The sequence below is a fragment of the Ammospiza nelsoni genome, chromosome 12 (assembly GCF_027579445.1).
Source record: "Ammospiza nelsoni isolate bAmmNel1 chromosome 12, bAmmNel1.pri, whole genome shotgun sequence".
Taxonomy (NCBI): domain Eukaryota; kingdom Metazoa; phylum Chordata; class Aves; order Passeriformes; family Passerellidae; genus Ammospiza; species Ammospiza nelsoni.
The window spans coordinates 3,169,931-3,197,072 of NC_080644.1; the positions used below are offsets into that span (position 1 = coordinate 3,169,931).

The 27,142-nt window shown below is 39.1% G+C and overlaps 1 long non-coding RNA gene across 1 annotated transcript; it reads right to left on the reverse strand.

Moving 5' to 3' along the window:
* On the reverse strand, nucleotides 1-26,812 carry LOC132078645 (uncharacterized). Its single transcript, XR_009419282.1, has 5 exons — nucleotides 26,748-26,812; nucleotides 19,574-19,666; nucleotides 2,803-2,841; nucleotides 2,599-2,683; nucleotides 1-1,566 (listed from the first exon to the last, which is right to left on the reverse strand). It is a non-coding gene; the product is annotated as an uncharacterized LOC132078645 (long non-coding RNA).
* Between the last annotated feature and the right edge of the window lie 330 nt (nucleotides 26,813-27,142).

Consider the following 27,142-nt stretch of genomic DNA (forward strand, 5'->3'; position numbering starts at 1 on the left):
ACAATGTGTTCTGGAGTTTAGGCTCTAGGAGGTTTTTTCCCCTCTGAGTTTCTTTTTATTTAATTACAATTGGTAAAGGGTTTTAGGACATCATAAGGTCACTGCTTATGGTAAATCATCCCTCTCTGCATAAGAGCTATAACTTAGACACCTGGATTTAATTTTTTTGCTGTTGTTTATTTGTTGTTTTCTGGTTGGGGGTTTTTGTTGTTGTTTTTTGGTGGGTTTTTTTTTTTTTAATACAGAGATAATTTACATTGTCTCCTTCATTAATTTCCGCAACAAAATGGCAAACCTTTCTTCACAGATATCATGGGGCTACATAAATTGATAGCAGTGCCAACTTCCCCCAGCAAATCCTGAGAACTTGATTCTTTCATAATCCATAACAGTATAAAACAGATAAAGACAAGAGTTTCAGTGATGTAAAAGTAATCTTGGTACATTAAAAAACACTATTACCTATGCAATGAGATGTGAAAAAATAAATCTGAGAATTACCAGCACTGTAAGAGACCTTCCGAATCCCTTTCCTTTTGTTGTAAATACAAAATGCTGAGTTTATTTTATTTATTTGAATATTTCCCTTCCAGAGTGCACAGCTGAGGGACCAAGAATGCTTTCTGCTGAGCTATGAATATCTCAAATTAATATTCCCCTTAGCAACATTCACTGACCAAATTAGAAGACTTGCCAAGTTTTCTCTGGCAGGTGATGTTGTAAGTGCTATATTTCTTTACAAGGTTACTATCATAGCATGCTTTTCTAAAGTGTTTGTCAGTACCTTGCTAAAAGTGTCCAGTTCCTTTAAGGAAAAAGACATATCAACATTTTTGTAAGAGTAAGAATTCAGACTCAACAGAGAAATTCAGGACTTAATCCTAGAGATTCCACTCACATTAATATTCTTACTGGCTTATTGGATTTTCTCTGTGACTGAAATACAGCTACACAAAGTACTGTGGTCTTTTGACAGGGAGTAAGGGAATTTCTCTAAACTAGTCCCATCTAAACGTCAGCACCCACTGTGCAGATTTCTCCTGCAGGAATAAGAACATCTGGAGAAAGTCAGCACAGATAAGGTATCTCTGACACTAATCCCAAGATACTTTAAAATATCCCTGCACCCAGGTCTCTGTACTTGACCTTAAGAAACCACTCTGAAAGTAAGGACACCACCTCATCCTCCCCTGCTCAGCATCAGCTCCCAGGTTTGAGGTTCCCCATTCATTATGTCAAGATATTATAAGGCACATAAATCAAAGAACAATTCTGAACTGGTTGACATTACAAGCAAAATAATTTTCTACCTCTTTACAACACAAGGTGGATCTAAAACATTTTAAGGAAGCCAACACAACACATCAACTGGAGAACTGTAGGTAAACAACCATTTCCAAATCATTTCACTTTCCAGACAATGCATTTCACCACCTACAGTAACTCTTGGGCTGCATTCATCTGTTTCAGAAATTCTTGCACTCACTTGAAGTTTAAAGCTGAAACACCATTTTTTCTGTAGTCAGTGTTGCCTCTGGCTCCATGTCATACTGTCTTACTCAAAAGCTGAATCAGATGTGAAAAACAACTCGGTAATTAACTAGCAATTTGTATACAAGATAAAATATCTTCCTAGTAGTGGTATAATGGAATCATTATTGAAAGCTGTCTAAAAGCACTATGTGAAAATAGAGAGAAAGATGTTTGACCTCAGCTATACCAATTTCACAAATAAAGCCTTAATAATAGGCTGCAATCACACTTGGCTGGGCATTATTTCCCAGACACGCAAGGTCTGCATTACAGGGCCAGAAGCAATGACTCACTGCCAGCTGCCGTGATGGCACAGGGCAGCTTGCTATTCTGTCATAAGTTGTTTTGTGCACATTGTGAAAGCTTCTAGACATCTGATCCCTCAAGAAAACAGTCCCTTGTCTATAAGCAAGAAGGTAGGGAGCTTTCTCCATTTCTGAGGCTTCATTTAAAGTTCATTTTTTGAAGGTGAGTGAGAGAATCAAATAATCCTTTGCTCAAAGATGCCTCAAAAGGTACCTTTTTAAAGACACAACTAATAAAGGAGGGTTGAATGCTTTCCACCCAAAGGCCACACAAACACATGTGTTTGACGTTCTGTGGCCATTCACACCCTGAGCACCGCAGGCTGCGATCACCGGGCAGGGCTGCACTGCAGAACAAACCCACAGTGCTAAAAGGCTGCACAGCTTTTCTGCCCCAGTCCTTCTAGATCCTCAGCTGTCCAAATTCCCACCAGCTGCAAGGAAGAATGGGAAAGCCAGCCGAGTCTAGCAGTTCTAAGACAGCTGATGATCCATGGCAGTAAAAGCCATTATGATCACTGCCATCCTTTAGAGACTTTCTTGTGTTTATGTCTTTTTGCCCATGGAGTATCTGCTATTTCCTTTTGTCTTTCAGGCATGACAGTGGGTTACACCTTCGGCAAAAGGCACAGGTTTATGTGACTCTCCAAAAGTTTGGAAATGAATAATCGGAATTCAGCAACTGACTAAAAGCTTACACAACTTGTCTGAACATCTTCATTTTTGCCAGTGTATCTAAGGTTCTTAGAGATTGGCTTACCTCATGAGATTTCTAGGATTCCTCATTTCTGAACTTCCTGGAGATAATCCTGTCTCTTACCATGCTGACACTGCTGAGTCTGCTCCTGGAGAGTGCCCAGACTTTTAGAGGAGCAGCCAACATTGGACATATTTTGCAATAGCTTCTTAAACATTCAGAAGGAAATCAGCAATATTTCTTGCTGTAAAGTGATGAGGGTCTTACTTTTTCTGACACGTATCATCTGGTTCTCCAGTCTGCTCTCTGCAATAAGCAAGTAAGACAGGAGTCAAACTTCAAACACACACTGCTGTTTTCAGTAGTTTTTACCATTTCTCATTTCCCACTGACACTCTCTGCAGATCACATACGGTGTTCACACCTCTTCAATACCTTAGAAAAACCGAGGGAGCGAGATCAAGTTGAAAAGCTGGTACATAAATTTTTCTACAGAGGGAAAAATCACAGACAAAAATTTCCTGCTTGAGGGTATAAGGTAGCCTCTACATGCCTGAGGTTAGGACAGATGGGCCCTTTTGAGCATATAATAATTCCAGGATTGTCTGCTGTAGGGCCTCCTTGCAACCTTTTCATGTGGGACTGGCCACTGCCAGAGATAAGTAATGCACTAGATGGCCACAGCCATGACAATATAACAGTACACTTGTCTTAGCATTATAAACAATTGTTAGTTTTATCTGATATGCTGTCCCCTCACATTATGATAAACTTCAAACTTTTAGCTGCTACAAGAGAAGTTTGTCTCTTCAGTCAGCAACAGTATTTGTCCAGTAAATAAAGTTGGGCATCATTTAACATCAGTTTCTCTACTACCACAGAATACAATTACAAAATGGCTGAGTCATAGCTGGGGTTTGAAGACTGAATTTCTGCTTAAATTCTTCAGAACTAGGGAACCTGAAGCAATAGTTTTGCAAATTTCTGGAAAAGTACTATGAATGTTCCAGCCTGAAATTCTAGCTACATAAAGGAATCCTGCTTTACTTTTAGTGCATCTTTCATAGTGTTCAGACTGAAGATGCAGAGGAAGCAAGTTGAGGAGGAATGGTTGTCACAAGAAAGGACAATTGTATCACTGCAAAATTGCGTGTGACCCAGTTCAGAGCACAAAGCACCAGGAAAGGCAAAGACAGCTGAGACAGCAAATTCTCAGTCTGAACGCTGCAGAGATTTTCCTGTAGGTAAAAGAAAGAATAAGACACAATGAAGGAGAAAAAGATAAAGAATAAAATTACATAAATTGTTTGTTTGAATCCTAATAATGAAGGACTGAGACAGATGTTCACTTAAACAAGGAACTCATGCTGGAGAATCCCATGTTAACTGTTCACAGAAGCTGAGTACCCCAAACTGTAAGTACAACTAAGTTTATGTAATAACATTTATCTCACATTATTTAGTCAGTCAGATATCCCAGTCTCATTCTGGGATGATACAGAATAGTACAAATCACATTTCATTACAAACACAGCTAGAATGTGGAAATCCAGTTACAACTACGTAAGTATAAATAAATATTGTGAATGGAACAATTAGAAGAGCAACAATCCCTGAGCTTCTCCACAGCAAAAATATAGTCAGCATCTGTTTGTATTTGAACACACACTGAAAGCAGCTCCTTAAATCCACAGATTTCACAAGTATCTGCATTACTAGCTCTATAAACTTTCAGACTGTGATGTTTGCTGTGTTTAATCCTGGTACTGATGCACCTAGAAACAATAATGAGAAATCTGGGGCCCATACTGACTGCTCACCTCCTTCTGACCTCAGGGGGAGCTCGGCTGGAGGACGGTGAAGCATTTCAAGGTATGAGCCAGTCTGAGTCTGAAGGTGCCTTCATGTCACATAGACACTCAGATAAGGTTCTTAAAGATTGTTACAGAATTTTAAAAGGCTTTGTGGAGTGAATCCATTGCCTACCTGATAGATATGACAGATGATTGCACACCATCTTAACATTTACTGCCTTTGAAGTGATGTGCAGAGCCTAAGATAATAAAGTGATCTCCAATAATGCTCTAGAATCAGAGCACAAAAGAGTCTGCCAGAGGCTCAATTCCCCTGCAACGCAGGGAGACACAGTCCAAGCAACATCAAACAGGAGAACAAGAGAGAAACTATTCCTTACTTCCCTTGGTTTCTTAATAACCAAATCAGCCTAAGCAGAAGTAAATGGTGTTTGCTGAAAAGCATCAGTAGAAAAGATATAGGAATGATAAGTTTTAGTTAGAGTTGTGCTAATTCTTCAATGAATATGTTAAAAGAATGATCACGACTTAATCTGCCTTTAAAAAAACTTCAGCCAATCATTGCAGTTATACATCCCTCATAGCTGGAAAAACACTGGAATGCAAAACATATATTGATCAGTAACATTTTGGTTTTCAGAAACATTAACAGTAGTTTCAGCTTTAGAAGAAAGGGCTGTAGCCCACAGTGAATGTAAAATATTCTAGTATACATGAACTAGCAATGGCAAAGATGTGCTATGTTTACCATTAGATGAATTTTTCTTCTCATCCCTATGTCCCATTAACTTGCTCTCCCATTCCCTGTGGAATGCTGTGGGCTTACACCACAAAGAAGATCTTCCCCTATAATGGCCAGAGCTGTGTTTGTTTCTCCAAACTGCCCCATCAAAATATGAAGTATCTCTTAGGCAAGAGTACAAACTCATCAGAATTTTGTGTTCAGACAGTTGACAGCTCTTGTTTCAGACAGGGGTAGGTAGCACCTCACTGCTAGAAATCACATTCTGATTCCTGATAAAACCCTTCTGAGGTTGCTTTGCCGCTTCCAGCACTGTCAGCTTTTTCTTCTTTTGTTTTGTCTCTCAAATGTGCTGTCCTTTGCCACAGTCATCATTGTTTCATAATTTTAAGATTAATTCATGAAACTTAAAGTGATTCATAAGATCCCCTCAAGGTCAGAGCTAAAAGGAATCATGAACAGAGTATGATCCTTCAGGACAGACATGGCAGTGGGTGTCTCAGTGCTGTGAGAGGCAGGGAGTAATGGGAATTTTTATACTTCACAACAATACTGAAGGTTACTTCACAAGCTCCAAATTCAGATTTTCCAGCAAAAAGACTGCCAAGCATAAAAAAAAATATTTCTGCTTAGGCCTGGTATCTGGTGTGGTAAGTCAGTGTGAATGGTCCATTAGCCCCTGAGAAGTCCAGTGGAACGTGGTGGAACAAATCCGGAGGGCAGCACACAGATGAGTAATGGTGTTACACTGATCAGGGTTACATGAGGAGAAGTGAACAATGGCAACTGTATTTCCAAAGCCTGGAATCTCTCTCCATGATTTTTTCTCTTCTAGCAACAGGACTTTCTCAGTTTCCACTTTTCTTTGGAAAAAACACCATATTTATCATGCCAGAGACCAGACTGATCACAACCCAGATAACCACATTAAATCAGTACAGATTTTACCGTGACAAAGATGTATCCAAATTACCTTGTGCATGTTTATCTATTTTGAATAAAGCAAAAACAAACTAGGTAGCTGAAAATGAGGAAGATGTGGTGGTTTCAGTTCGAAAACTGAAAAACCAAACAAAACTGAAGACTGAAAAACCAAACTGAAAAACCATAACATTAAACATTATGATGAACGGATTTTCTGCATCATTTATGTAATGAATAAGTAGTAAATATTATTCTCTACTACTTTGAGAGGAAATGATAGTGGAAAGTAGAGAAGGAAAAAGGAATTTAAAACTCCAAAATAAAAATAAATTCTAATTCAACACACACTACAGCTAAATTTGATCAAGTGCCGAAGACTTCATAACAGAAGCAGCATCTTTATCCTGAAGATTATCCTCCTCTTCTTACATATAGTTCTCTTCAAGGCACCTTTTTTCCCCCACAAAAATGCCTTGATTGATAATGAAATTCAGTGACAAACCTGTGGGTTCTTCAAAGACAGTTTGCAACTTTTGGAGAATTATTGTGTCTCTTAAAATGTGAACACAGACTGTTTTGCTCAACAATTCCAAGAGATGTCAGGAACATGGTAGGTTATGCATACTGTTTTATTTTGCATAACACAGACTTCTGTAACATATAGGAGATCTCTCATCCTAAAATTCATTTTTAATTAATTTTTCCACAATTCAGCACCATGTTCCAAGTAATATAAAAAAAAAAAAAAAAAACAAGGCACTGAGATCCCACAAGGAACTCCAATAACATCCTATGATACCTTGTAATTTATGAGATTCATATGAGACTCTGCACTGTGGAAACAATTTCACCAGGATTGCATACAAAGTGTGATCCTTCAGTGTGACAGTGTTCTAGTGTTCTCTGTCAGAAAGCAATGTTTGTTTGGGGATTTTTCCTCAGCACTAAAATAAAATTGACAGAATACAGTGATGCAAAGAATCAACAATTCATCCTTTTACCTTCAAAGAATCTTCAATCTAACCCCTAAGTCTAAACTTCTGACAAGGAAAGGGAAAAGGCAGAACATATCCTGGTGGTGAGAATGAAAGGAAATGGATTTTTAATATGAAATAGGTCACCTTTATGACCAGGTGTCAGCTGTGAGTGAGTGATGGATGCTTCAGAGAGATGTTTCAACCTACAGATGTATGAGTGACACATGAAAATTTTCAAGCAAAAGCTGCTTGCATAAAATACAGAGAAATATAAAGAAGTGTTATCTGACCTTTAGAGGGGAGAAAAATGGAGAGGGATTGTGCAGCTGACTGATACTTCTGCAAAAACAAAAGTTAAAGTTCAAGCTGTACTGCAGTCATACTGGGGCTTGTTCTTTCTCTTGTACAAATTACTACTCTCCCCATGACCTGGAAGATAACATTACCTGAAGCGGGACAGAAAGAGGTACAGTATTTCCCTAGGGCTCTGCAAGTATAAACATTTAATTATTCTTCATTTTTTCATGAGTGGGTTCATCACATGCTGTTTCTATAAGCAACAGACAAAGGTAATTGTGGTTCCTTCTTACACGTTGGTTATCGTACCTAATTACATCCTGTGCTTTTTCTGACATGGATTTCTCCCTAAATTTCATACACAGTGCATTCACAACAGTTCTCTCCCACAGGGTGCTGAAGGGTGGTGGATAGTGTCTGAAACTGGGAGATGCTCAAGGAAGGAAAGGCAGGGAGCACTTAGGGCAAGTTCCTCTCAACCAAGCTCTTCACTGCTCTCAGATTTAAGGATGGTCCTTTCTCCTCAGAACTTAATTTATACAATTTGTCAAGAACAAAGAATGTACAGATTAGTAGCTCAGTATTAATCAGCTGAAATCAGCCCCTGTCATTCTACTCCCACAAAATTGAAAGCCCTTTCAAAGAATCAGTGCCTTGGAGCTCTGGATAATCATCATTTAATATTTGAAACCACCACTCAGGAGGTACCTATCTATCAATAAGTCACTTCACACACTAACAAAACAATTCTTCTTCCATTGTACCTGAGCTTAAGAATCTCAAGGTGTTTTGGAAGCAGTAGGCCTGAAAAGTCTTATGGAAATCTTGTGATTCCCAATGAAAAGGTTGAATTGGGACACCTCAGTGGTTGTTGGATTTCTGGGAAGAACTCAGTTCAGACCAATGAAAATTAAATCTCTTTAAAACCATGTTTAGCTTAATGCTTAAAACTTGAAACACCAAAATGGCTGTTCACCTTTAATTTAAGCCAGAGTCTGTCAGTAGTTCCTAATGCTGCTGGATCCCCTATTAGATCAGAGCCATCATAGAACACAAAATCTATCACATGCAAACAGAATTTGTAAAATGTTTTATGCCTCTTGATCATAACCTCAGAAAAGTATGGATTAAATTTAAGGTATAAAGAAAAAATGCTAATGACAGATAGCAAGGCTGCTGACACATCAACATTTAAAAGCACTTGGCTGAGTTATTTCTTTTTATCGATCAAGAATGACTTTTGCATATATTTATATTCTAAAAATACAGAATTAACTGCATCTGTTAGATCAATAGCATAAAGTATCAATGCTGTCATCCATAAACACCCAGTCAGTTTTATGAACCAGATTATTAGTAGTTAAATATTGAAAGCTGCTTGCCCTTTGGATCTCGCTTTGATGCCTGTAGCCAGAACATACTATCTTCCAACACCACATCCAGGCTGCACAGTGTGGGAGGAAGATTTTGAACCAGACCAAGAGCAAAATTAATTTTCCATCCTTCCAGACATGAAAAGAAAACCAAGAATGGGTTCAAAACAATACTGCACATTTTGGCTCATTAGAGATTGTCTTCAAGGAACGATACAGAATGATCCATATGAGAAAAGGCACAACACATTTCAAGGGGCAGAGTTAGGAATAAAGGTTTGGTTATTGCTGTGAGTCCTGCCACACACAAAGCAATAGCCCAGCAAAGGGTGAATCATCCAGCCACGCTTGCTTTGTCTCCTTTTGTTTCATGACTTTCTCTTTCCTCTGCAGTGTTTGTCACCCTCAGTCCTCCTCTGTTCAAGTCCATCTCATTCCCCATAATTTGCTCCCTCGTCCCTTGCCTTGTTTGGTTTGAAAGCTTAAAAAATAAATATATGCCAGAGACCATCTATTACAAATAACACATTGAAACAATATTTGAATTAAATCAAAATAACTAGATGTCCAAAAACTGGGAGGGCACAGGCAGCAGCAGAATTGGGGCTGTTTTTATCAAGAGTATTCCAGGAGCTGATTCAACAATGCCTGGCATGTCTATGGGGGAGAGGCAGTGAGGGGTGGGCAGGGAAATGGCAATGCTGTGACATGGTCCTTTCATCCAAAACAGGGTCAAGGCAGCAGCAACCACAGCACAACACATTTAACCTGGGAACGAGATTGTCTCGCTGGAACTGCGCCCATTTCCCCAGGGTACTCGTCAGGCTGTGCACTGAAATATAACAGTTGGTTTCAAACAAACCCACAGTTATATGACACTGAAATTTTAAGACTGAAATCCTGCTGGTTTCCTTTCATGGTAACCAAGGAACAAACTTAGAGCTACAGAGTAAAAATCAAAGGAATCCAACAAAAAAATATAGCATTTTGCTAATTCTTGGTGTCCAGTTGTATCTAAAATGATTCCTGTTTTGTCTTTTTCAGTTCTTCCAACTGCTTATTCTCTTTGTGGGCTGACCAAGATGCTCTGAGCTGTCTGTGGCAGGTGGGACAAAACTCACATTCTATGGACACAAACAGGGTTAAACCTCAAAGGAGCCCTTCAGCATCCAAGGCAAGGGGAGTAGGCACTGAGGTGTGGAAAGGATGCTCCCAGAAATAAGCTTACAGTGAAATTTAGGACACCTCTGCTAGACAACATCTGTGTACAAGCAACAAGAAAGTGTAATGTGTGATTAGCCCAGATATGCTGAATTGTCTCTTGACTCTGTAGGAGATGCTCTGCTGGGACCTGACAGAGATGGGACTGATGGAATTCAGAGAGTGAGAAAAGCACAAACATTAATTACAACCAGATCAAGGCTGACTCCCAGAGTCACCAAGCACAGACCTGAATTCCAAAAACCAGGGATATCTTTATCTAGCACACTGTCCCCACACGATTCCTACTTAGCTGCATCACACGGGAAGCAATTCAATGTGTTCAGAAATTTGTATGAACTGTACGGGTAAATGAAATAATAAATGTCTTCCTCATGGATTCCCATTGATTTAGAAAATACCCTGAATTGTTTTAAATTAAAAAGTGGATGTTTACAGATTTCATAGTCAAAAAGGTAGTGTGGCACAGCCACTTTGCTTGCTACTGCTAATAAGTCTGTCATCATAACAAATTAGCATATCTGTGTAAAAATATACATGTATTTGCATATATTCATCTGCAGACATTTCTGTTCCTGTTTTAAAAGTACTTCACAATGTCATCTCAAACCCTGTAGTCAGTATTAGTATTTATATGAAGTCAGTTCAAGTTAAAATGCCAAAATAGTGCTTTTGTTTCCAGGAGACCTCTCTGTCAATTTATTTCAATTTAAATATAGCATATTAGTTTTCTCTAAAAAAGAGGGAAGAAAAAGAACTGAGCTTTTTGTCACTTGGAATCACATTATCTCCTAAGTATAATTCACATAAAACAAATTATGAGACTGATCAAATGCTCTGTTAACATAATTCTTTAATAATAATATCACTTAGATCTTAAACTGCTTAATTAGATTTCAGTCATTGCAATCAACAGCCTCATTGAAACTGTTCATCTATAATTTATACTCTTTGCATTTTACTGTTCATTTTAAAAACAGCATTAACAATAAGAGCCAGTAGTAAGTAGGAAAAAATAGTAAAAATTAAAACCCTCTACGTTTTGGGGTGAACTTAATTCCTGATTCACTGACAATCAGTGAAGATATTTCAACTGGTTTGAAAAGATTCATGATTTCCCCTTAGAAAAAATACATTTGGACTTCAACCACACATCTAGATACAGATTTTGCATCTGACCACAAATCTGAACTGAATAAATAAGTTGTGCTTTTATTGGAAAGCTGATAAATTAAATAGAACTTTCAGACACTTGAGGCCTAAACACATTCAATTTAACTTCCAGTCATTAAGCAGATTTTTCTAGATAATGAAGGTGTAAAGAACAGGCCTAGACAATGCAACATTTGCTGAAGTCACATTCTTTAAAGAAAACATGTTTACTGAGAACAATGCAGAAGGGTTCTGTAAGGAAGTATTTGTGCATTTCTGAACATTAGAAAAGAGCCATGTCCAAAATAACTTTTTTTTTTTGAGTGCAGATGGAAATAGGTCATCCAGGAGCAGATGACTTACTGTCTTGGAATAAATTACAATTATACCTTCAATGGTGAAGTACAACCCTTGGGTCTGCCCTGTAGGAAACAGAACTCCCCATCTGATACCAGCCCCCTACACAGCACAGGTGGGATATTACAGCTCCAGGAATTTGGATAAGATTTGAGGATTGTGGTTCCTCTTTGAACAGAGAATATCTTCATGTTAACAAGTAAGGAGTTTTGCTTTTATCCCTATTATTTTAATACCCAGATGTTTCTCTGTTGTTATTGCAAGATGGTATATTTATATACTTCCAGATTTATAAATATACTCCCTTTAAACACACAGTGATTGGTTAACACCTTGGTGTTTCTTCCATAACTATTTTAGCTGCTTAAACTGAACACATTTCAGTAGCTCCTTCCTAGCAGTGCCCACAACAGACCCCAGCAGGATTTTAACACCCATCCCTCTAGAGCATTCTGCTGATATGCTCAAAATATAAGTGTAAACTAGCAGGCATCTGCTAAGCTACTAGGGAAGTATCCAGTAAGTAAATAAATGCATCTGGGTTGCAGCCACTGAGATTTATAGCACTTTTCCCCGATTTCCTTTTTCACACTACAGTAAATACAGTAATGGTGCTGGCTAATAAACAGCCATAAATCTGCCTTCCTGTGTTTATGATGTTTGCTGATTGAAAAGTAATGCTGTGAAACTGATGAAGTCAGGGACTATGAATGCAGGAAGGCTTTGGGTGCTGGGGGGAACATGTTTTTAGTACATTTGAAACAGTCCATTTTGCAAGAGGTCTCCACTCCCACATCAATAAGTTGGGGTTTTCTCATAACCTTCACCCCCTCTATTTTCCACATGTTGTAAACTAGATTTTTATTCCTAATAAATTCAACAGATCCAGTGCAGATGTAGAACAGAAGAGGAGGTCTGGAGTTTTGTGAACATGGCTTCTCATCAGCAACTCAATTCAGTTCCCATGAAGTCGTCGGAAAAATTCCTGGAGACTTCCATGAGAGCTGAATTGGGCTTCTGTTCCTCCCTTCCTTCCACACTGTTTCTTTTATCCCCCTCTTCCATCCTTGAGGGCAGTTTGGGAACAGTGGTACAGAACACAAAGCTGTTCCTCCAACTCAGTTAATGGAGCCCTGCACCAAACTTCTCAAAGTGCAGCAAAGGTTGGCTGCGGGATCTCTGCAGGCAGAGAGCATCCCAGGTGTATCCATACGGATTCTCTCAGCATCTCACATTCTGCTGACCCTGATGGGGCTTGTCCATAAAAGTCAGACATTTCTTTTCCAGTAATGACACTAATGAGAAAAGTGACAGTGGGGGGGTTTTCTCAGACATTTGTAGGTGTTAGTTTGAGAACTAAATCAGAAGCAAACAGAAAAGGTGACTTAATTAGATGATTTTATCTTTAGAAACTCTGGAAACAACTTATTTTATCAACTGAAGACTTGGCACTTCTGTATGTTGGAAGTGCTATACACTTGTGAAAGGTAGCTCAAATATTAATTAAATCAGTTTGCAGATGTCAAATCTGTGAGATGTCAAGTGATAGCTACAGGGAATTAACTGTGGTTATATTTTAAAAGAGAGGAAATATTTTCCTTTCTACCAATGAGAAGACAGACACTGTTGGCATTGAACAACAGAAGTGGTAACTTCTTTGCAATCCATCTCCTCTTGGCCATGTATCCCCTTCCCTCCTGGCAGATGTGCTAATTTCAGCGAAGTTTAAAGTGAATTCCTTCAAAGAAAACAGTTAAGACAGGCCTAGCTATGCTGACCTGTAAAAGGTCTCTCAAGAGGAAGCATAATTTCATTTTAACAACCTTTATCCCCTCCAGCAGTTACAGCTACCAACGCTGCAGACTGATATAAAATCCCCAGGGCTACAGGAACCTCAATACAAGGGAGGAGGTGAGACTTTATGATTGACTGAACAAGAAATCCCATTATTTTCCTTCCACAAGAGCCCATGCAAGAGTCTTCCTCATCCCCTCACAGTGAGACCTGCACTACTGCCAAAGGGGGAAACTCTCAAATTCTCCCTTGCCACACAGGGAGAATTCCCTCAGGAACTGCAATGGACACTCTCCTTCCCAGCTATTATTGACTCCTCAGAACTGCATAAGCCAGGACAGGTGAACTGTCAGGAACTCAAAGTTCACAGATTGGGGGTAACATCCATTTTTACTCCTGTTTTTTATACACACAAAATGCACAGAGCAAGCAGATTTAGGATTGACACAGGTGGGGAAAAAACCTTTTTGAACAGGAGAATATTTTACTTTCTGTAACCAAACTATATTTTGCTCAATAACATTTGAAATGGGAGTTAAACTGTACACCAGGACTAGAATCATTTTAATAGATATTTTGCAGTAGAAGAATTGAAAGCTCTAAATTTCAAATGCAAAAGTAAAAAAACAAACTCTGTGCAGCTCTAACACTGAAAGGTCACTGCTTATCTTGCTTTATCCCTGCCATGCCCAGTTTATAAGTTTATCATTTTTTTGCCATATATGAATCTCCGGACCCATTTTTATTAGTGCTAAAATAGACTGTTCTCCCACTGTCACACCATCTGTCTTTTCCTCCTGCCTGCCAGTATACAGAACATCTAGGAGTTGTTCTGAAAGGAGAAAAATGGGAAAGAAAGAAAACTGTATTGTTTTGGTCACACACTCTGCTGGTGACAGCCTGTTTCCAGCAGCGACTGTCTCCACAGAGGGACACATTCAGCCTTCGCCAGCCTGTGACACACACTGAGTTTAAAAAAAAACCAACAAAAACGCAAAACAAAACCCTCACTGGTCTGAAATGAGAAGAAATGAGATTTGCTTTCTGCTCTCCCACTGTGCAATTCCAGAGAAGGGCAACTCCTCCCAGTATCAGCACTGCCCTGTTGACATTTCAGGTTCTGTCTCGGAAATTTGTCCTGACAAATTTCTGATTCAGACTGAGCCTGAATCAGCACCAACAAGACCTGTTCACAGCACACACCAGGAATGGGATTTTCAGGAAGTGACAGCAAACACAATATGGACTGTTGCTGCCTTTTAAGAATTGACTTTGACTTCAAATGTAAAAACTTTTGGGGGGACTTTTTGATAGAGGTATCAAATTCCTTTTTTCCCCACATAACAGCTCTTTGTGTGACTGGCAATCCAGGAGACTGCAAGCTCCACTTATACTCAAGACAAGCCAGAAATGAAAAAGTACTGAGTGGCACAAGTGGGGCAAGAGGCTGTTATTACAAGGAGTGGCCTCACAGATAATTTTGCACCTGCCTGACACAGCAGTCACATCTCATGAAACAAGCTGGATCACTCACGTTGTGCTATGTGTTAGAAATAGCTGCAGACATTTTTCCAAGAGGAGCACATGGAATCAATGATCTGTCAGCAGAAAAAGAAAAAGGTAGAGTGAGAATGCATCATTCAGAACAGATTATCAGGCTGACCATCACACAAGTCCTGTGAGGTTGTACCAGGAGAGTGAGAAGGACTGAGAAGCACAAGATTCCTGTCAATGTTCAGTCTCTGTCTACTGCATTTAATACATTAAACTCGTACCTCAAGAGAACAGTCAGACTTGTTTAGCTCCTGGGTTGGGGAGTGAACAGTCACCTCCCTGTTTTCACCATAGGATATTTCAAAAGCAATAAAAGAGTGGGTCATGACAAAGAATGAGGGATAATGTAGATTCAGAAATACAAAAGCCCAGAAAGTTCTGGAAGCCATATTTTCCACTTGCTTGCATGCATGAGCAATTAATTAATAACAAAACTTAGTTTCACAGAAATAAATCCCAGCACTGTATGAGCCTATTCCAGTATGTGACAGCACTTCAGAGCTCAGATTGAGAGGCTGGTTAGACAAAATAGAGAGGGACAGCTTTGGAACTGGGGAGCTTCCATTTCCTTTCCATCCACTACCACAGCAACACAGCTTCATAGTCTAACGGTTCTTGCAGCATCCTGGCTTTTTCCTTTGGGCTAAAAATGAATTGGCATTGAAGCCATTTGATTTTTCAAGCTTTTAAGATTTTTCATGGGAAAATAGCACCATCTGTAGGAAAAAATGGACCAAATTTGATTAAAATGTGTGTCTATTTTCAAGCCATGAAGCAAAAGTTAGGACTTTCTAAGAATAAATACATTCTTTAACAAAATTGGACCACATTTTATCTTCAGTGGAAGCCAAATGGACTTTTGCTGGTCTTGTGAAGGAAGGACAATGCCATTCTCATCCCATGATAAGAAAAAAGGTGCTATGACAAAAAATTTTCTACTTTAATCCCCTCTAACACTGTTTAGAAGGACAAACATCAATAAGCAAACATAACAGCCTACAAATCCCAAGTTCTTCCCCAAATACCACCATGACAGCAAACTCATATCAGGCTATTGTTAGAACTGTTTTGTAGTTATTGACAGGGAAAAAAGAATCAGCCTTTTCAGTAAAGTTCCCTGACTGTTGGCCAATTCTCTTTCTAACATATGCATCTTTTATCCTAAAGCACACATATGTACTAGAGAATTTGGCTGCCTGGTGTGAACGAGTAAAACATTCAACAAGAGAAGGAGCTCCATAAAGATATAACAGACTTCTGCTTGCATGTTCTTATTTAATGAGAAGATGAACATTATCTCGATTGACATGACACTAGTAGTGGTAGTAACTATCCTGTGAGCCATTTCCTCTCTAAAGAAAATGAAAAAGCTCCCATTGCTAAACACTCCCTTGAAGGAAAAATTATTTCTCTGGACTGAGTCCTACTTCTACCCTCACCTTTCTGGGAAACACTGTGAAATAATTTTAAAACTTAGTTTAAAATACAAGGAAAGTCTACTGGCTTTGGAAACATTCACAGTTTATCTCATGGTGCTTGAAATGTTTGTACAGACTGTATCTTATTTCCTAGCATGAATGTCATTGGATTCTTTGAAAGCCTTTAAGATGTATCATGACATTTGTTGCTTTTAAAGGTAGCATTTCAATTAGCCTAACGATGGTTTCCTAGGAGAATTGAAGATCCACTTAAAAACACTGCACAGATCAGAAAAGCAAATGTGTGCAAGTAGACATGCTTATGTCTGTCTTCATCAGATAGTCAGAACAGTGCTTTTACTTGCCTGTGGACCTTTCTCTTCTTAATTTAACCTTCACATTTCACTCCAGTTTCTATAGTGACCTTTATTTCTTAGTGACAGTTGAACTATGCCTGAATGCAAAATTTAAGAGCCATCCTTGTCCACATTGCCTACGAAAATCCTCAGGGATCTTTCATAATAGCTGCACCACAGCTGCACAAACTGATAATTCAAGAGATATTCCACTTGGCATGGAACTGATAGTTGCATCAGATAACATTACTAATGCCATTTTATTTCCCCAGCCTTGAGGTGAGATGTGGAAGAGCAGAATGTTAACAAAACCCCAGCAGCAGCTTATTCCAGAGCACAGCTGTTGCACAGGATAACAGAAAAGCATGGCCCTGCTGATCCCAGCCCAGCCCAGGATGGGCAAGGGGCTCACAGGAACAAAGCCCAGTTCTTTCCAGAACTACATCAACATCTCCCTGGGAGGTCTCAGGGCATTTAAAATCAATCTCTCACCACTGCTGGTTTTAAAGCTACAGAACAAGATGTGAGGAGTCAAAGAGAAACCTCTAAGTTCAGCTCCTCCCAAGAGCCAGCTGAGGGCTCATCACACATGAAATGCCATCCTACTCCTTCGGGGAACATTGCTTTCTGCAGTTCATAAGAAAAGTTTATATGATCAGTTGAGGAGGGGGCACTCAAAAAGCACCAGCAGCTGCAAAATCAAGTCTTGAATGAACTGAAGAAAAGCTTCAAGACAGCACTGATGCCAGGTGGCATTAGCCTGCAGTGAGATCTGGGCATAAAAATAAGATACATGCTGTTCTCATCAATGAAGCACACCGAGCTTGTATTTAGTAAAAATTGCAAATTTGTTTGAACAGCCCAGGAGAGATTAATCAAAGACTGATTTGTTGCAATCTGCCATTCCCTCACTTGTCTTACATATCTGGCTTTGAAGCTGGAGAGTGACTTTGAGTCTCTGAAGTTATTTTCCATTTTCTGACATAACAGCACCAGCTGTTTCTGCCTTCTGGGATGAGCCAGCCCAGGTAAATTCACCCATATGGAGAGAGCTGGCTAAAGGGAGCCTCCCCTGCAGTTACACACTCATTCATGTGCACACAGACACATTCTGCAGGGTATTCTACTCCAGGCTAAATTTCATTTAAGCTCTTTGTGAATCTGAAAACCTTAAACAAAACAGTGAGATTTTCTTAAGGTCTTCAATGTATGCAGAAGTCATGATGCTTAACATGCTCAGGTTAAAATGTTTCAATAAAGCAACATTTGTTTATTTTACTCAATATGGATTTAGGACCCGATTTGAATTTGCAAATTGAATTCGCTCCATCACCACAAAGCAAATTTCATCAAAGTGAGAAGTTTGCTCTTACTGTTTTCTATTCTTCTCATGCTTATTATTTGCAGCACCCTGAGATCTGAACAAATTGTGCTTCATCAGAAAATTTCCACTTTGCAGAGCAGCTTTTCTGCCCCCCTCAGGGAAAACTCATGTGAAAATGTGTTTTCCTCCAACTTTTTCCTGTGCAGGAAAGTCAGATTTGAGCCTCCACACCAAAATGTGATGAGTAGGAATGGAATAAATGGGTCAGGTTTCAAGAGATGTCTAGCTGCAGTGATATTTGAGGCTCAGGAATGTAACCTGGCAGACAAGCTGTCATGGGAAAAACGTAGAAGATCTCAGCATATTAAGTAAAAGTCTCACCACAACTCTTTCTGCAGCCTTCCCTTGCCTCACCTGCAGCTAACGAAACAGTGAATTCTAATAACCTCAGCAGTTTCATGAGTGTAATTAAACCTCCAAATTATGTGACAAACCCAGAGTAAAAAGACTTCTAAATTCTGCAGAGCTTTGTGCAGGTATGTGACATAAGCAAATTTCAAGGCCTTAAGGGTTTGTGCTGAGTCTGGAATTCATGCACGCAAGCCTTTCGTGCAGAATCAGATGAACACTTCACTCCTCCCCTTGCACTTCACTCTGAGCCTGCGTCCACTAGAAGCTACAAAAACAAATGATAGCAAAATTTGGGGGTGGGAAGTGATACAAAAGGAATGAATTTACATAACACAGGAACTGAAGGCAACATTTGCACGAGCCCCTGCAAAGCCCAAATGCCAAACAGTCAGCATGTGCTGAGAAACACAAAATATTAATGACACTATGACAAAGCTCATCCATTACAGCTCAGGAACAGGACTCCTACTGCTCATGTTGTATTTGATTTTTAAAAAGTAAGAGCATGCACCACAGATGTTGGGACTTCTGCAGCTTTGATTTGACTTGGAAAGCCATGACACAAACTGATAAGTGAATTCCCCAAGAGTGACTGTCCCACAGAGACTTTTTCATCTTTCAAGACCTATCACACTTCATGGGATTACGCTGTGTAATGTAACAACATGATGTGCCTGAATACAAATCACTGTCTTCCTGCTGAACATGTAAAGAAATAAAAACAGACCTTGCCTTCCTTTTTCTTTGGTACGTATTCTGAGAGAAAATTTTAAGACAGTGTCTGAAGTCAAAGGAGTGACAAAACTTCTCTGCCAGCATCCAAATCACCAAGGATACAAATGTTTCATTTGTCTCTCTGTTCAAACAAGGTGGGCTGTTTTCATTTATTAATGCAAGCAGAGATCTCTTTCCCTGCAACACTCTCATATGGCTGATCAGATGCATGCTCTACTTCAAAAACTCTCTTCTGATGTTTAACACTGATGTCTCTGCAGACAGCTCTCATTGCATCAATTAGGAAAGGAACAACAAAGCATCTCTCAAATTACAGTATAAGGAGTCTTAATGTATATTAAAGGTAGCCTTGTGTAATGAGCCAGTGTAAATGTAAACTGAGTCCCTGGAATAGCAGGAAACAGCAGAGCAAAAGGAGAGTGCACAGAAGTGCAGACAATTACAGGAATCAGCAGCATGGTCCCATGCCAGTGGGGAAGCAGAGTTGGGAGGCTGTGCAATCAACGTGCTCTCAGCACTACAACCTCCAGTACTTCCAGCAGCACAAAAAAAGAGCTCAATCATCTCTGAAAACTGAATGCCATCTTACCTCAGATCTGTTACTCTTGAACACTTAATTCGTGGTTTACATCTTGCCCTTGATTACCATCTTCTTGACAGCAGTGGACAACTCCCTGCTCGCCTATTAAAAAAAAAACAAAAACAAAAAACTGAAAAACAACCATGTTTCACTGAATAAACCTTCCTCCAACTTCTATAGCTGCAGATGAGAGGACAAGCTTATTGGAGTCCAGATCATCTTCCAAACTAAAAATATTAACAAAATTTCAATATATCATATTCTTCCTTCAGTCCACAATACCCTTGCAAGCAATCACTTATTCCCTATAGATTACACCAAGCAACTCTACGTGGATATGAAGCCAAACCTCTCATCTCTGCTCTCCTTCCAAGCCTCTCTTTGAAAGGTCATCAGCCCAAAATTTATTATATGGCTTCATCCCAGCCTCTTATGAAAACTTAATCTCTTAACTGAGCTGCTTGGCTTTTCCCCCTCTACTCAGTATTCCTGTTTCAAACAAGAACAAGAAAATAACTTGATTTATGCCCACAAAAAGTCACCCAAGAGGCTTCTTATTGTCATTATAGGGATAAGCAACCAGTGTGTAGGGTCTAGATGTAACTGGGCTGCAGTTCCTGACTGCTTCACAAGAAAATACAACAAAGACTACCTCTTCAAAAAGCAATGTACAGTCAAACTGACTTTATTTGCTCTGGCCCAGTTTCTAAAGGCCACAACCAGCCTTTAGGAACACCAGTAATTATGCCAGTGATTTATTTTACACAGTGGGAACAGGATTAAAGGCATTCAAACAAAATTGCAAAAACAACTGCCACAGAGAAAGTCTTTAAATTCTGATTTTTTACACCAACCACTGCTTTAAAAAACCACCACTTCACCATCTGATACCACATAGAACATTGAGATTCTGTTACTATTACCGTGCTGAAGTATTTTCTTCCAAGGAAAAAGATACTGGTTGCAGAGACAATTTTTGGAAAAACCCCAAATCAGGAGGAGCAGAACATGCCACTTTCATGATCATCTATGATATTTTTCCAGCCCTATAACCTTCATTAAAAAATTTCCTACCCAGCCAAGTGATTAAAGTGATGAAAGGTCATTTAGCACTTTCTAGTCCTTAAAGGCATTCAGTCACACTTTGTGCAGCAGAGTGTTTGTCTCCTCTCAGTGTTTGCCACCACGGAGATGGCAACCAGCAGTGTCATGATGATGTTCATTTCTCTTACATCAGTTCCACTTTAGTACTAAAAGCTTCTATTGGCTGACTCTACATGATCACAGTGAAAGAGAAATCTCAATCAATAACTCAGGAAAGGCTTCATGGATTGGGGCAGTCTGACACTCTTATCTTCTTTCTGGCATCATGTCTCAGCTGCCTTCGGGCACTTCCATCACAGTACCTGTGCTTTGATATATTTTTTACAAATATTGATGCAAAACTAATTTTATCTTGCATTGATGTGAATTTATCAACAATAGTTTATTACTATAACTACCACGCTATTTAAAAGAAAACCTCATTTCTTATCACAAAAAAAAAAAAAATCACAAGTGTTTTCCAAATCACCTGGTTCACTCTGCCAAATTGGACAGCAAAACTGTAAATAAATAATCTTAGAACCAGAGTAAGCTGCTGAGCTTACCTGGCTGCTGGAATAAGGAATTGCCAACTGCCAACATTGAGAGGGCTGGAAGGTTTATTTGTTATTGATTATTACTATTTTACATTAACATCCAAATGTCCCCTCTGTCCCCTCACAATTCCTCAAGTTTTAGATTTTAAAAAACAGAGATCAACACAGAATTCCTCTCCTGAATACCTAAGAAGGTACCAGGAAAATGACAGAAGTAAAGAAATATTGCTATACCCTCTCTCTAGAACAGAAATGAAACCTTAAATGATTTAACCAGAATAACACAGCAATTATTCTAAGCTCCAAGGAGATCTCAGCTTCCCTGAATTTCATCCACAGGATCCAGACCCACAATCTAGGTGCAAGACAACTTTTCCACTCAAAACACAAATTAGTAATTATTTCCAGGTAAACTTAGATGGCAAACAGAACACTCTTCTCTCTGGACATGTCCTTCCCAGATTACAAAGAACTGCAGTTTTAGACACTAAATAAAACCTAATTCTATCATGAATTTGAAACTGGGGGCAGGAAGAAAATTGATCTAGAATGCTTTTTTCCTTGATCTTTCATCTTTTAGGAATTTTACTACTTTTTATATTTTAATTGTTGACTCACAGATTACTTTAAAGCTTATGTAACTATTTTTTTTTTAAATCCTGTCACTGTAGACTATATGTGGGGCATAAACTTATTCACTTTAAACTTGGCTTGGTCAAGCCATCATTCTAATGGTTTGTGAAAAAAAAAAAATTAGGTTTATAAGATCATGGAAGCTGGTAGTTACATGGGCATACTGGTAGTTACATCTTTTTCCACACAAACTGTTCTATTCCTTGGGGGAAAAAAATTAATCAACAGATTACTGGGAAAAAAAAAAATTCTAAATCCATGCTTGAGTACAAACAGTTTCCTAACAACAACCGCCACCAACATATGCGCACGTACTCTGATACAAAATTGTGATCTCCCAAAAGTTTCTTAAAATTGGCAACACTGCTGCCTCTCCTTATCCAGGACACACTTATCAATTCCAAATCAGATAACTTAGGGCTCAGAGGCAGCACCTGTGTTCCAAGCAGTTTTAAATTTCATCTTTCTTAGACCAGACACTAAATTTATATGATCTATACTCAGCTTGCATGATGTGTTCAGTGATTTTATATAAAAACATCCTTCAATAATGGTAAAATTCTTTTCTCTGAAAGATGGAATTCATCTCAGTTACACAGTAAAAAGCTACAGCTGAATGAATCAAGTACCCTACCTATCAGTGTCCAAAATAACACAAGGAATTAAAAGCTAATAAAAACTCCTGAACTGGCAACAGCCTTGCAATTTGGTATTTGCTGGAGAGGCAAAATGTACCTGACATTCCAAAGATTCCTAAAATAATCACCCATGACTAACAGTGCTGTGACAAGCACACAAGGAACAAACAGCCAGTAGGACACAAACAGCACCATGTCCATTCATAACAGGGTTCAATGTGTGGAGAGAAGGTTTGGGCTTGAAATGAAGGCTCATGGATGTACTCTCACATACAGCAAAGCATGTACAAAAACCTCTGGAATTATCCAGTTTCTTAACTGGCTTGAATCCTGAAGAATGTAAGTAATTTCCACTGCTGCATTTAAAGGCAATTTCCCTTAACACAGACTTCACCTTATAGTTTTCTAGAAAACTATCTTAAAATAAAATGCAGAATTTTTAAAGAAAAACAGCTACCAGAAAATTTGAAAGGAAGGAAAGAACTCATACCAAGTAGGGCATTTTCATATTTTCAGATATTTCCATCCTTTTCTATTTGTTAGCTGATTTGAGCTGCGACATTAAACACTTTGGCAGAAGAGAACAGAGAAAACCACCTCTCTCATTATTGCTGCCACCCCATGGACCTCACCTCACAGGCATGAAGAATCTCACCCAGATGAAGTTCTGTCACCATAACCAATGACAAAGAAGCCACATCGCTCTCACAAATTAAATTTGGCTGGAAGAGTAGCAAAGAAGAAGAGAGTGCCAAGCATATTTTTGTTTTGCTAAATGAAAGGACGTTCTATCATTTCAGCTAGAACCCATATGTCACTCATAGCAAGGGATATCAGTAACACATTTCCTTCTGAAGAAAGAACACAATGAACCAATTAATCAAACCTTAAAATGAGGATGAAAATTATTACAGTCATTTGTTAAAATACAAAAGGGCATTAAGAAAATAAACAGCAATATCTGCTATGGTTAATGGAGGGATATTTTCAGTATCCCAAGCTTGCAGAAAATTGGCACCTCCTTTCTGGGACTTGAGTGCTTCTGAATGCAGGGGTTTCTTAGCACTCTTTCTGATTCACTAAAAATCAAGAGATAAATTTTGTCTCTATTTAACGTGAATCAGGGATAAGACTATTGAAATAAATGTGTCTGATCCTGCACTGACTGAAGTCTTTTTCTAGAACTTGAGGGCATTTTGAAACCCTCCTATTTATGTGCTTAGATGACAGGCAGCAGGAGCCCACCTAACTACAAGCTGAAGCTATGAATTTATTTGAAGCTGGCAGCCTAAACTCTCATCAGGTGAAAGAGGCATCTCCAAGGGGTTGTGAAACCTATGATGGTTGGTAGCCCAGAGCAGGTGTCTCATTAGACACATAAAACAGGCAATGTAAGCTATACAAAATGGCAGGAAATGGAGAAGCAGTCTGTATTAATAAGTTTACCTAGTGTGTTTCACTAATTTAAGAGTCTCAAAGAGGTCCATGACATCAAGACTGGAGTACTACAGAGATGGAAGGAGATGGAAGAGAGAAGACAACACAGCTGTAGAACCACAGCTCCACCTCCTTCCCCATTTCACCAGGAAGTGCAGGTGGGGCATCTGTGAGGACTTTCAATAGATTTTCCTGAAAACCCCTAATGTGATAACATTGGCCCAGCAAATTTCACAGACAGAGATACATCCCTCATTTGAGCAGTGAGTAAATCCTAGTGTGCGACATATGGACTCAACAATAGATACACAAATAAGTGAAGCACATCACTGCAGTCATTTCTGATGTACAGCTCTATCACTAGATCTTTTTCTCCAGCAGAAACTAAAACTGAAACTCTGGAGCACTTCGAAAAGTTTTTCTGCCCTTCTCTCTGTCATTTAAATTTTTTTCAATGACAGACTGAAAAGCTATGCTAGTTTCATTAACAATGAAATATGTTTCTCTTGAAATCTTTTTCCTCAGCAGTAGTAAAGTAAAACTGGGGTGAACCACAAAGCATGGTGCTGTTCAAGCAAGTCCTGGACAGTTCACAGCCCGGAGCAGATAATTTCATTTTATCACAACACTTTTGTTGACAAACAGAGTGAGAATGAATGACCCTTCCACAAGCAAGAGCACTGATCCCCAGCGTTAGTGCCAGCAGCTGGGCAGCTCACAGGAGTACTGGCCCTTGGACAAGGCTTTCCTCAGAAGGGAACTTTCTCACAGACACCCTTTAGTTCTGTGAACTGGTGAGGCATTTCTGACTCACTGAATGGGTCAGGCTAGAAAGGACCACACTGGGTCATCTGCTCCTGCTTCTGTTGTCCCAGAGTTCAGTGCAAATTACCAAGAGACTTCAGGATTTTAGCACAGAAAGGTGTTCCATTGCTTTCAGCAGAAAATCCAGGTGAGTGCTAAGGATTCCAGTCCAAAAGAAATTCAAATTAAAGCCCTCATTCCAAACAGTTAAGCATCTGCACTGCCTGCTTGAATGAACAGCACAAGTGACTCAATGAGATTGCTAAATCTAAAGTTATACATGAGCAGAACCTTTGCAAGAACTAATCCACATCAAACTAAAATTATCAAATTGGAAAAGCAACACTCAATTTCAATTACTCAGAACAAAGCACTGGTGGCTATTGGTCTCCTTATTTAAATGGTGTTTATTTAAAGCAATTAATTAATAGAAGCCTGAGATCTCACATAACGTTGCCTGGGTAGAATTTCTGTTTCCACACCATATACACATTAAATTCAAAGTGAAAGGCTTAAAAGCTTAATGCAGTAAAGACAGAAAATATGAAACTTTTCAAATCCTCATTTCTGTGGCCTTTTGCTCACCCCAGTCTCCTACCACTTTTTTTTTTTCCTTAAAAGACACTATGTGTTAGGAGAGCAAAGCAGCCTGGGGAGGTGATATTTTACCATTGTCTGTGCCATTAATGCAGTTAAAAAATCCTCAGACTGGAAAAATCAGACAGATGCATCTTCCAGGTTCACATGTGCCAACTCCATCTGTTAAATCATTAAAACACAGGCTTGGCAGATTCTGGAGAAAAACACATTTGTTTTCACTATAAAGAGGAAGAGTAAACTTTCTTTCTGTTCTTACCACTCCCCTCTCCCCAATAATTACTTTAATGTGAAAGTCTGCATGAGTGGGTACTATTTAAGATGCCACTGAAAGAGGTTTTGATTGAATTAGGATGTGTATGTGTCAAATTATATGTCATAATCCAGGTTAGTCAAAGCACTATTAAACCAAGGTCTATAGATACATTAAGGTGCTTAATCATTTACCATTTATTGCATATATCATGTTACACCACCTATTTAAACACTGATTTTCCTTACAGCAATGAACCTGTTCAGGTTAGTTTTAAAGGTGCAGTTTACATAAGGAGCAGCAAATCTGATCAAAGAAAGCTACCAAGCCTTGAATGAAGAAATCATTAACAATAAACCTTTTTTTCCAAATCTATGATGAAAAAAATATTTTCTACCTTCAGTAAAAAGAAAAGCAACAAGATCCTGAACTAAATTTAGTACTAACAGCCTGTATTTTTCCAATATCAATACTACTGATACTGGGAAAAGAGATTTATGCTGTTTTCTACTACAGCACTGTAAAACCATTTTCACTATGGCAACATTACCTATAGCGCATACATCACAAAACTGAGCATTTTGAGTGCAACTAAGTATAAAATAGGATGAACCTAGACACGAGTATGACAGTGTGAATAATTTAAACCCCAAGACTTCTCATAGCTGCTATTAAAACAACAGATTGCTGCTGAATGCATTTCTTCCTCTTTGTATTCTACAACAGAATGGAATTTCATTCTCCATGCTTGTTACTTTAAGTAAAAGGTATCCCAATTAAAGCAAATGCTTGGAATTTTTGTCTTTTTTGTGTTTGCTTACAGTTTTGCAGCTATTTTCAACCATCATCTAAACAGAGATTCTCTCTGTGCTGTTCTTAATAGCAGAGCACAGAAATTAGAAGCTATCAGAGCTACCTTTGCAAAATAAATACATTTTCATAAAGGATATTCCATTGCAGTACCCTGAAGTTTCACTGAGTCATCATCCCTGCCATTCTGTGCTGTAGGACTCATAAAATAGCCTGGAAACTGAGATCCCACTTGGTGTTATGTAATTGCAACCTTCCCTTCTGCCAAAGTACCCACCAAGGGGCTCTAGGAGCTGCTTCTTTCCCAAGAAGAGGTTGAAGCATTTCTTTGACTGGAAATTTGTTGTAATCTTATTGCAAAGCTCCCATACCTTCTCAGTGATTTCTTGTGGGCATCTCCTTGCAGCACTGACTTCTTTTTCTGCACAGCCAACAAACTCCATCTCTCTTCACAACAGCTAACCCACTCTTTTGTAGCACTCCCCTTCTAATTGGACACAGCTGTGGCCCATTAAGGGCAGGCCTGTTCCTAATCTTTGGTGATTGGTGCAGCTGCAACTCCTCCGGTGTGAGACCCTTCTGCACTGCCTTTATTGTCTTACATTCAGTCCCCCCACAGAAATTCTCCTGCTTTTGGTCCTCACATTTCACCCTCCTCCTCTTCCAAACAACTTCTGAAAAACCTGACAGGACTTATCCTAACCAGCTCCCTCTGCACAGAACTGATGGTGCCCTCTGTACTCCACTCCCAACTATTATGCAGTCC